Below are 12451 nucleotides of genomic sequence, written 5' to 3'. Positions count from 1 at the left end.
TTGCATTTTCCACTGCCTTTAAAAAGCCAATTTCAAACAACCTAGAATCTTATCATTTTCTTTGGATAACAAGACCTTTTCTGTACTCCATCACAGCCAATAAGGGAACAGAGATATATCGAAGGCAGTTATGATATCATAATCAAGGCCTAAATTTGATATCGCTGTACTACTTGTGCACAGTAGTGATATTGTTCTAATAACCATAACAAGCTGCCTTGGACATGTTCCATATGTATCGAGATATCTAAAGCCACATACATGAAAAGAGAGTTTGCTCTAAACAGAATTATTGTCTTGTAGTTTACCTCTGTTTAAGCAAATTGGCTTCGGGGGCTAAATGTAGTGATTTCATTTGTTGGCAAAAAAGGCGAGCGTGGCTCATATTCTAGCCGGAGAAGTACAGCAAGATCATGTTATACATAATAGAGACTCATAACAGAATATATTTTGCTAAATATAAAACCGAGAAGTTCAGGAGCCGACGAACAAGCAACAAAATAATGTGGCTTCCCAAAACATTATAGACTTAAAGGGAAAATATACCATAAGCTTCCACATTACATTTCTTAGCTGAAATGACCTTTCACTGCCAAAAATTGCAACATAATGATTATGTTCTCAAGGGGTGCTAACAGATAAATTGTTGTGTTCCTGTTCTAATTAGACATAACTATCAAGGGTAAGGGACCATTATAATCAATTAATCCAAATCTTTAAAAATGATTATCTTTTTCTCTGTAATAATAAAACAGTAGCTTGTACTTGATCCCAACTAAGATCTAATTCATCCTTATTGGAAGCAAAACCAGCCTGTTGGGTTTATTTAATGTTTACATGATTTTCTAGTAGACTTATGGTATGAATATCCAAATTATGGAAAGATCCGTTATCCGTAAATCCCCAGGTCCCGAGGATTCTGGATAACAGGTCCCATACATGTACAGTCTATGACAATATGTAGTATAATGAAAATCACTTCCTGCAAAAAGACATGCAATGAACTGCTATGAACATATAAAACACATAAAAAAAAGCACAAACCATCTTATCTAAGGTATTAGTTACCCCTTAAAAAGATCTGATTGAAAACTTGGCTCCATGGTTTTGCAGAACTGGAGAACCTTCACACAGTAGAATGTGCTTGTATGACAAATAGAAGCCAGTATTCAGTGGTGAATAATCATTTAAGACAAGTGAGTGTATGCAGCATCCAAACAACTGACATTTACAATGGAGCTTATATGATCTAATGTAAGCTAATATAAATCAGTTGATTTTTTTTCTGAAAAAATGTAAAGAGGGTCGAAAACATGCCATTTTTGACCATGCCCATTTTATGGCCACACTCCCTAATTACCATGCCCATTTTACAAAATTTGGCAGGTTGTGAACGTTTGAACACATTTGTAAAAGTTGTAGGGTCATGTTTTCTGTGTTATAATGAAGCTGAAATTGCCCTTTAAGCTGTGAATCAGTTTCCCCAAGAGACCTGCTTATCTTAAATAGTGACAATTGTTTCTTTGCTTATCTTGAATTGTTACAAATGCAGCAGCTCAGTGTTCCGGCCTCTCTGGCAAAAAGCCTCTTATTTTAATTAAGTTGCAGAAACTTTGTATTTTTTTATGTCATCAGTGCAGGAGATCAAAGAGGAATATTTCAGTAAGAAACCCGGGACTGTGGGCTGAGCTTGATAAAAAGCTGGAGACGGCTTGAAAAGTTGTTACAATTGGTCTGTGCCGTGTTTGAATAAAGGCCTTTTAACAAGGTGCTGTTCCTTTCTACATTGAATCTTCTACGGTGTGGGGTGGCAACCATTGAACGTGCACCAAAAACAGTGGAAGAGTCGTGTGCTGACACAGAACTACAATCTGAGGGCTGAGCAGCAGGACCGCCATCAGAAATCGCAGGGCCCCATACGACAAAATTTCCTAGGCCCCCTGGGCTGCACCCACCGCAAGCCCCTCCTACAGGTCTGCCCTCCTCACCCCACAGGTCCGCCCCCCACCACACAGTAAAAAAACAAAAAAAATATTGGTGTCTAGGGTTCCCACATGTTAATAAAAAATAAAAAGATATTGGTGGTCAGGGCCCCCCATAAAAAAAACATTTGTGGCCAGGGCCCCCCATTCCCATTAAAAAATATTGGTGGCTAGGACCCCACATGAGAAAAAAAATTGGTGGCCCCTTAAACGTCCATGCCTTCCCGAAGTCAGCAGCTCTCAGAAAGATGGGGGGCCCGGCTAATCAAGTAAGTGTGGCGTGGCCGGGCCCCCTTTACCCTCGGGGCCCCCTACAACTCTCCCCCCTGTCCCCCCCCTGATGGCTGCCCTGCTGAGCAGTCAAAATCGGGACTGTCCCACACAAAACAGGACAGTTTCACACACACACACTTGTTTCAGGAGCCAATTAGAAAGGATCATAAACAAGTCACTGCAGTTGATCAGATGGAGAAAACCATTACTTCACCAGAGTGGACAAAAAAAAGAGTCTGACATATATTCAGCATAAGGAAGATTCTTTTACTTGTCACACAATACAGAGATATTAGAAACTCTCCTCCTGCGTTCAATTAATAAAAGCACACACATGTACAAACCTGTATATGGTCCTGATTATCACATACATAAATCATATACATATACATCTGGCCTGCTCATTACATACCAACACGTATGCATGAGAAATAAGTCATTTTATGGCATAAAACTCACCCGCAAGTCTTGTGCTGGATACAGATATCACAAAGGGAAAACTAGCCTTGCCATTTTGTTTCACCCAGTCCAGACAATGATCAGTTTTAATTAAAAAAAATGTCCACGGTTAGTTGGGGAGAGCCTCCTCCACTGATACAAGCTCTTGTCTAGAAACAAAACTGCAGAATTCAGTAGAGGTTAAGGAAGAATGTTCTCAGGTATACAAGTAAGACAAACATTTGTGATCACCTGATACCATCTCAAATTACATTGCTCAACTGAAAAATACAACAATGGTAACTGAGTGTTAGAATACGTTCGTTAACATTATCATTAACCCTGACATTTCAGCAACACTTAATGGGTTGGGCTGAGTCCATTATAACTCATTATGATTCAATTACCTCGCATATTAAAAAGAAAAAATCGCTAGGAAATCATTTGCAATTGTTAAAGAGAATATATCAATGTAAATATTTTCATAAATTGCAAAATTCAAAAAGTCTGACTAGAATCCACAATTGGAACTTATTTATTATTTAAAAAGTGTGATTTAATCGGATAGGGGTCAACCCCGAAAAAAACGAGTGAAAATCCAAATCAAGAGTTTTTTGCGGAAAAGCCAGAATTTTTCAGATTTATCCCCGAAATGTCCAAAATATTCGGATTTTCGGTATAATTCAAGCACAGATCACAGAATATTCCAAATAGCATATTTGGTGTGAGATGCCGGATTTTTGGATTCTGACTTTTTCCATCCTCTGGGTATAGTAAATCTCGAAAAATTTGGTCTTCAATAAAAAACTGCCTTAGTATCAAAGTGTATGTGTGCCTATTTATTACATGGTCTGCAGAACATAGAGGTATAAATTAGGGATGGGCGAATTTGACCCGTTTTGTTTCGCCAAAAATTTGCCTCAGGCGAAATGTCGATGACGGCAATTAAAGTCTATGGGCGTCAAAAAAATGTTGACGCGCGGCAAAACCTTTTTTGACGCACGTCTTTTTTTTTTTTGTCGCACAAGGCCATACAAGTCTGTGGGCGTCATTTCTGCTGTGAAACAAGGTGAAAAAAATCGCCCATCCCTACACTCTAATGTAGCAAAAAGCACCACAACAATATGTTGTCATTAATTCAGGTTCATAAAACCTTTACCAGAACAACTGACTTAACCTTGTACAGTGTTAGGAAGCTTGCAGGAGAGATTGCAAAAGAAATTACTTGAGGCGCTCAGGGTTGTAGTTTTTCTGCCAAATGAAGGGTGTTGTCAGTGACAAACAAGGGAAAGTTGTGCTCACCACTAATTTTTAAAACCATTAAGCGGGGTGCAATGAGGCTGTGACCACAAAATATATATAGACAAATACAAGAGTCCTCTGCACTCAACCCATTATCAATATATTTAAGACATTGAGATATTTTGTGCATACTGCTACTGAAAAATGCCTTAACCTTTAAACGAAACAGGGATTGTTTGTCCATATATTGCAATATATGTAAGCTGGCCAACTACGTCAAAGTCATCCCATACCTGGCCAGTTCCTACACTCAAATTACATCTGATTCATTAAGAATCAGGGATCACCTGACTATATCTGGGAAGGGTGGGGGCTACACAGGGTCGGACTGGGCGGCCCGGGGCCCAACGGGACAGCTGTCCAGGGCAGTAGCGATCCTAGAGGGGGGCTGGCCCTGGTGCGTGACATGCAGCCGGGCCCCGCCCCCTCTGTACGGCCGCATTTGCCCGCATTTCTCAGTGGTGTACGGACTGCCGGGGGCCCTGAGGGGGTGCGGGCCCTGGCCCGCTTGCACCCCCTGCTCCCCCGGTAGTTCCGCCACTGGTCCAGGGCTCCCCTCCTGCCTCCCCGCCCAGCCCCTACTGTGAAGCGTGGCTGCACAGCAGCGGGGTTTTTTTTTTTGAGGATTTCAAAATGGAGAGAGGGGGTCTGGCCCACTGGGATTTTCCCGGTGTCCCACCGGGCCAGTCCGACACTGGGGCTACAAAAGAGAGTTGTCAGTGAGCCCAGACTCATAAAGCCTTTTTGCTTTCACTGTTTCATTAACAAGCATAAATATATATATATATATGCACAAACAGTGTCGGACTGGCCCACCGGGATACCAGGAAAACTCCCGGGAGGCCCAGGTGTCAGTGGGCCCTCTTGCTTCTAACCATTTAGCCTATTTCATGGTCATTCCCTATTTCTTTATGGGTAAAAAGAGGCTTAATAATGGAAGAATAGTGTATAGTAATTAGAGATAAAAGACTATGAAAATAAAGAGGAGAGGAGGAAAAATAGTGGGTCCACGTTCTAAGGGCTTCTGGTGGGCCCCTGGCATCCCAGTCCAAACTGAGAGTTTATTTCTACTCAATTAGAACATGGCAAATACCCATATAAAAATGAATCCCCCCAATTCACCATGGACACAAATAATTTCAGCTTTCACTACAAAAGGAAAAAAAGAAGTGGCCATATGAGCAGCAGTAAATGAAAGATAAGTTGGTGGAGCTTGCACTGTGGCCTATAGGCCTCTATCTACACTTCGGCTGTAGAGGCAAACATGGGGTTAAGTATATTATATAGTCATTTGTTGACTGCCATGGCATGATTCACAGATATTGCTTGTGTTTTAAAGGTGCTACTGTTGGAATTGGTCTTTTCACCTAGCACGCAAAAAACAGGGAGGGGAAAAACAAATAGCATTCGACCTATTCAGCAAGTAAACTGCACTCCCAGGCTTTATTTGTTTTCTCCCTCCTTGGTACATGTAGAAGAATGACCCTGTGTCATGCCCATATACATGAACATATATTATACCCACATACATGTACAGATCCAATAATTATCATTGGCAAATAATAGGCAACAAGGGACAATTAGTACTTTTAAACTGCCTTAAAGCAATAATGCCTACATCTAGAGACACGCCTTACACATTTCTGACATAAATGCCACTTAACCATAGGCTACATTTTGTAAGGCTAAGGGAACCAATGCTATGGAATCTGCTTAATGTATAGTTTAAGTTCCAAGATTAATAAATCCAATAGAATGAAAAAGATGCCCAGAAGGGGTTTCCTCGAGCCTGACTGTCAGCCTTTCATCTGCTTGTACAAGTTGCACACAATCTAGGAAGTTCCCTATTGCTAGGGCTGTGTGCAAAGTGCACGAAGGATACCTTTTACTGTGTAATCCTGAGTTTCCTCCCACACTTCAAAAACATACAGGCAGGTGAATTGGTTTACGATAAAACTGGCTATAGTGTGTGTGAATAAGGGACCTTAGACTATAAGCTCCACTGGGGTAGGGAGTGATTGATGGATGTTATCTATAAAGAACTGTGCGTATGTTGGCACTATATAAATAAAATATAATAAAAATTGGCCAATGGATGCCCAGCCAGGATATTTTTCTCTTTCAGATATTTGTGCTAAGTTGCATTTGTTTTTAAATTATCATTACTGATCCCCAGATATTGCCAATATAGCAATGTGCAGTGCTCACAAAAAACATTTGCTAATAAAGGCAACATTGTTGCTGAAAGGGACATTTTTTTATAAGCGACTTACCTTGGTTCCTTCTTGCTTTGCCTGCATATCACACTGGCTGCTGCACCTCACCCTCCCCGCTGATAAACACTAAGGAAAACAAGTAATGCTCCAAGAAGTTAGGTATGAAGAATCCAGGTTAAATATTTACCCTTGTTACTCGTAATGATCTGACCCTTACAATCTATGTACAAAATGTCTGGCATCTCACAGTGTCTCTCTCGGTTTTATGTTCCAGTTGTAAGCTGAATGCACACAGTTACTTTTTCTTTGTGCTGTAATGATTTTATGCCTTTTTATTGCAACCTGGAGCTGTGTCCCTGCATAATTACAAGATACTGTAATCAAGAACCATTGATTTAATTTAGTCTTGGAGGGTAATTGTAATACAGCGCAGTGATGTTTAACTAGGGGAGGAGGCCAGTCCAGCCTGTGGAAGAATACAATGGAATTATTATAGTTTATTTACTAGAGGAATATGTTCTTTTTTGTCATTGTTTTCCATTTGTTTTACTTAATACTAAGGGGCCGATTAACTAAGGGCTCTTACACATGAGCGTTCTGACCTGCGCTCCCCTGCGTTCCGTTTTTTGGCGTTCAGCCGCAGGGGAGCGCAGGAATAGACGCAAGTCATTATTTGAAATGGGGCTGTACTCACTCAGGCGCGTGTAGGCGCCGAACGCAGGTTCAGACGCAACATGCTGCATTTTTCCTGCGTTCGGCGCCTACACGCGCCTGAGTGAGTACAGCCCCATTTCAAATAATGACTTGCGTCTATTCCTGCGCTCCCCTGCGGCTGAACGCCAAAAAACGGAACGCAGGGGAGCGCAGGTCAGAACGCTCATGTGTAAGAGCCCTCAGGGTTGAATATCGAGGGTTAATTAACCCTCGATATTCGACTAGGAATTAAAATCCTTCAACTTCGAATATCGAAGTCGAAGGATTTAGTGCAGATAGTTCGATCGAACGATCAAAGGATAATTCCTTCGATCGAACGATAAAATCCTTCGAAACGAACAATTCGAAGGATTTAAATCCAACGATCGAAGGAATATCGTTCGATCAAAAAAAGTTAGGCAAGCCTATGGGGACCTTCCCCATAGGCTAACATTGACTTTGGTAGCTTTTAGATGGCGAACTAGGGGGTCGAAGTTTTTTTTAAAGAGACAGTACTTCGACTATCGTATGGTCGAATAGTCGAACGATTTTTACTACGAATCCTTCGATTCGAAGTCATTGTCGAAGGTCGAACCAGCCCATTCAATGGTCGAAGTAGCCCAAAAAAAACTTCGAAATTCAAAGTTTTTTTACTTCGAATCCTTCACTCGAAGTTAGAGAATCGGCCCCCTTAGTATTTATTGATTTCATGAGAGTTTTGCTTTGTTTTTCTTTGCTAAAAATCTTTGAAGTCTGTAGTTTGCAATATCTTCTTCTGTCCTTGTAAGAACAAACTCTTCACTTTGTCTGAAGAAGTACTTATGTATTAGATGCTTCCACCCGCTACCAAAACTGCAATCATGCTTTGTTGTCAAGTAAGGTTTGGAGAGGAAGAACATGACAATTGTCACTGCAGTTTTGCGACATTAATTTGCTTGTGGCGAAACGCAGAAATTGGCACAAATTCGTGTCTGGCTAATTTGCCCATCACTAAAGTTACTGTGTTAAGATGCACTATTGTGGGATGTCAGACTAGTTCAGCTCAAGCTCCTGATGGAAACTCAACCTTTTGAGGAAGCCTCTTTTAGTGCATTATTAAGTTATCGAGTCAGCCATAGCTCTAGCAATATACTACACAAATCCCAGTCTATTTCAACCTTTATGCTGACCTTCGGTACAAGAGCAAACAGACATTCTACCAGAAATTCACCTTCAGGCTGAGCCTCCTCAGCTTTTCTGGGGCTGATGTAAGCCTCAAAGAATAGGAATGATGGCTGTACTGGAACCAAGTACTGTACATAAATATCCTTTAAATTTGAAAAACAGATTTCCCATCTCAGCTTATCTTCATCCCAAAGGGGCATAATGGCAGCTATTATGTATACGTCTCTCTTTCTGGAATCTAGTGGGTATATAGTTATATATAGTTGGGCCTCTCTGTAGATCATTGATCCCCAACCAGTGGCTCAGGAGCAATATGTTGCTCACCAACCCCATGAATGTTGCTCCCATTGGCCTCAAAGCATGTTCTTATTTTTGAATTCCCAGCTTAGAGGCAAATTTGGGTTGCATAAAAACCGTGTGTACTGCCAAACAGAGCCTCCTGTAGGCTGCCAGTCCACATGGGGGCTACTAATAGCCAATCACTTCCCCATGGATTTTTTCATGCTTGTGTTGCTCTCCAACTCTTTCTACATTTGAATGTGGTTCATGGGTATAAAAGGTTGGGGACTCCTGATCTAGAGCATATTAACAATGATATTCAACTAACAACTGTGAATGTAAACCGGTAATTTGCTCCAACTGCACATGCGCTACTTCGCCGGTCTCCATCTCAGCTTAATGAAGACCCGGAAGATCGCTGTGGTGAACTCCGATGCTGTGACATTTCCCTTGGAGGGCAGCTATGCAGGGAGGGAGGGGATCTACGTGGGGTGGGAAGTAGGGGTTTATTTTGGTAAAGGGTTTGTTTTTCCTTTAAGACTTGAAGTACTGCTATAACTCCAAGTCCAAATATATGTGAGAGACCAAGTGGTAATGAATGCAGTAGCAAAAATGATGAAGTTTATTTGGCACATAATAGCCTAACGCGCTTCATGCCAAATGGGCAGGAAACGCTTAAAACTTAGCTTTATTTATTAAGAAGGGAATCTGTGCGACAGCAGTAAACCCAAGCAACCAGTTGGTAATCCTCTTTGTTCAGATAACTACAGGGAAACCTGTGAAAGGTAAAGTCTGATTGGTTAATAATAATAATAATAATAATAATAATAATAATAATAATAATAAAAGATCAACTTGTGTCATGTCTGCTTCTGCATCAGTTGAAGACTTGTTGTTTGAATGAGCAAAGTATAAAAGAATAATTTGTTTAAAATTATGGTAAGTCCTACTAATGCTATTTTATGGGTGTTGGTCTGAGCAGGTTCTCTGTCTTAAAAGCGCAAGCCGTAATTCGGAGCTTTCTGGATAATGGGTTTCCGGATAGCAGATCCCATACCTGGAATATTAAAACAGTACCTTGTATTTGATCCAAGCTAAGATATAATTAAAGGGTGGTTCATATTCGCACCAATAAGAATAAAAATCCACATCTCACAATGTAATATTGTTCCTTAAACTGTTATTGCATTGCGAAATAGTGCTTGAAGGTGTCGTAATCGTTTGGAGCAAACATAATGACTTTTTCAGTAAGAAGTTTTATTACACTGACTGCACATTGGCGCAAACTATAAAATTCACAAACAGTCTTCCACTGTCGGAAGTGGTCGCTAAACAGTTTCCGGGTTCGCAAAAGCTATATTAAATTCGCGCAAAGCAAAGTTTGTTCGTGCAAAGTCATAACTTTTCGCATTGCGAATAGTTTTTCCGTTACCGACTTTTATTACATTCCCCCTTTAGTATGTTATAGAATGGCTAATTCTCACCAACTTTTCAGTTGGCCTTCATTATTTCTTTTTTCTAGTTTTTGAATTATTTGTCGTCTTCTTCTGACTTTTTTCAGCTTTCAAACCAGGGTCAGTGACCCCATCTAAAAACGAAAGGCTTTGTAAGACTACAAATGAATTGTTAGTGCTACTATGTTTTATTTATCTTTCTATTCAGGCCACATCTATTCATATTCCAGTCTCTTATTCAGATCCATGCATGGCTGCAAGGGTAATGGGACCCTAGCAACCAAATTGTCTCAGAACATCATTCTCTATCTCATACTAAAAGTTAATTCAAAGGCGAACAGCCCATTTAATCCTTAAAGGGGTGGTTCACCTTTTTAGCTAAGTTTTAGTATGTTATAAAAGGGCCAATTCTAAGCAATTTTTCAGTTGGCCGTCATTATTTATTTTTTATTGTTTTAAAACTAATTTCTTTCTTCTTCTGACTCTTTTCAGCTTTCAAATGGGGGGTCACTGACCCCATCAAAAACAAATGCTCTGTAAGGCTACACATTATGGGGCACATTTAGTTAGCTCGAGTGAAGGATTAGAATAAAAAATACTTTAAATTTCGAAGGTTTTTTTTGGCTACTTCGACCATCAAATTGGCTACTTCGACCTTCGACTACGACTTCGACTCGAACGATTCCACCTAAAAATCGATAGTCGAAGTACTGTCTCTTTAAAAAAAACTTCGACCATCTACTTCGCCAACTAAAACCTACCGAGCACCAATGTTAGCCTATGGGGAAGGTCCCCATAGGCTTTCTAACCAATTTCTGGTTAGATAAAACGACTTGCGCTAAATCCTTCGACTTCGATATTCGAAGTCGAAGGATTTAACTTCGAGGGTCGAATATCAAGGATTAATTAACCCTCAATATTCGACCAATAGTAAATGTGCCCCTAATTGTTGTTGCTAATTTTTATTATTCATGATTCTATTCATACCCTCTCCTATTCATATTCCAGTCTCTTACTCAAATCAATGCATGGTTGCTAGGGTAATTTGGATCTTGACAACCAGATTATTGAAATTGCAAACTAGAGAGCTGCTGAATAAACAGCTCAATAACTCAAAAACCACAAATAATAAAAAATGAAAACCAATTGCAAATCATCTCAGAATATCACTCTCTACATCATACTAAAAGTTAACTCAAAGGTGAACAACCCATTTAATGGAGAAAAACAATCTTATTGGGTTTAATTCGTGTATAAATGATTATTTGGTAGACATAAGGTCTGGAGATCCAAATTACAGAAATATCCCTTATCTGTGAAACCCATGGTAAAAGCATTCTGGATAACAAGTCCCATATCTGCACAGAGAAAAATGAAATCATTCTTTAAAAATTAGACATGATTTAAATGGACTATATAGGAGCTTACCTTAGCATAATTCTTAGCTTTCTGCATGACAGGTTTCCAGATAAGGCATCCCATAACTGTACATCACTGTAAGTTATCCTCAGTACTGTCCACATACAATGAAATTCTGCTAAATTCTGCCATAAATTTGCCAGACTTTAGATGATTTACTTAATTGATGACTGTTATTTGGCCAAGGTCATATTAGAGGAATATATTGTTATACACAGGAATGGGATCCGTTATCAGGAAACCCGTTATCCAAAAAGCTCCGAATTACAGAGAGGTTGTCTCCCATAGACTCAATTTTTTCCAAATAATCCAAATTTTTTTAAAAAAATATTTATTTTTTCTCTGTAATAATTACAGAGCTTGTACTTGATCGAGACTGACATACTATTAATCCTTATTGAAAGCAAAACCAGGCTATTGGGTTTATTTACTTAATTATCTAGTGGTCTTAAGGTAGGAAGATTCAAATTACGGAAAGATCCGTCTTCCGGAATACCATATATATATCAAAAAGAAACCACACTGACAGGTCTTTTATGCAAAAATATTTTGGTTTTAATTCAACATTTTTGCTCTTATACTCAAGCCGTCTTCCTGAAGACGGCTCAAGTATAGGAGACGAAACGTTGAATTAAAACCACAGTATTTCGCATAATAGACCTGTGAGTGCGGTTTCTTTTTGCATCGAACCAGCACCCAGGTAGCTGCTAATAATGCACCAGGTGAGACTAGTATATATATATATATATATATATATATATATATATAGATAGATAGATAGATAGATAGATAGATAGATAGATAGATAGATAGATAGATAGATATAGATATAGATAGATATATATAGATATATAGATATATATATAGATATAGATAGATATATATAGATATATAGATATATATAGATATATAGATATATATAGATATATAGTGAATAAAGTACCCCCTCTTGTAAAATATAAGGATATTCAGGGTCGGACTGGGGGGGCCGGGGCCCACCGGGACTACTGTCCAGGGCCCCTGCCGACCCCTACTGCGACGCGCCGAGTGCGCGCACACAAAGGCGCCGCTTGGCGCACCAGCGTGAAGGCGCCTGGCGCATGCGCAGAAGGCGCTGCGCTGATCAGCACTGCGGGAGGAAAACTTTTTTAAAGATACCTGGAGAGGTGTCTGGCCCGGCGGGGGCCCATTAAGGGTCGGGGCCCACCGGGTATTTTCCCGGTGTCCCGCC

At 40.0% G+C, this 12451-nt stretch overlaps 1 protein-coding gene across 5 annotated transcripts in view; it reads right to left on the bottom strand.

The window, feature by feature from the left end:
• The window catches only part of kcnj16.S (potassium inwardly rectifying channel subfamily J member 16 S homeolog), a 40840-nt gene extending 34339 nt beyond the window's left edge, over nt 1–6501 (bottom strand). For 2 of the 5 annotated variants that reach the window (XM_018237159.2, XM_018237158.2), the window contains exons 1-3: nt 6429–6501; nt 6269–6337; nt 2715–2875 (exon numbers count right to left, since the gene is read on the bottom strand). The gene's annotated coding sequence lies outside the window, so the exon portion shown is untranslated. 5 annotated transcript variants of the gene reach the window in all.
• Between the last annotated feature and the right edge of the window lie 5950 nt (nt 6502–12451).

This window comes from Xenopus laevis, chromosome 9_10S (assembly GCF_017654675.1).
Source record: "Xenopus laevis strain J_2021 chromosome 9_10S, Xenopus_laevis_v10.1, whole genome shotgun sequence".
Lineage (NCBI taxonomy): Eukaryota > Metazoa > Chordata > Amphibia > Anura > Pipidae > Xenopus > Xenopus laevis.
Note: the sequence above shows the minus strand (reverse complement) of the source record. Positions and strands in the feature narration are given on the sequence as shown.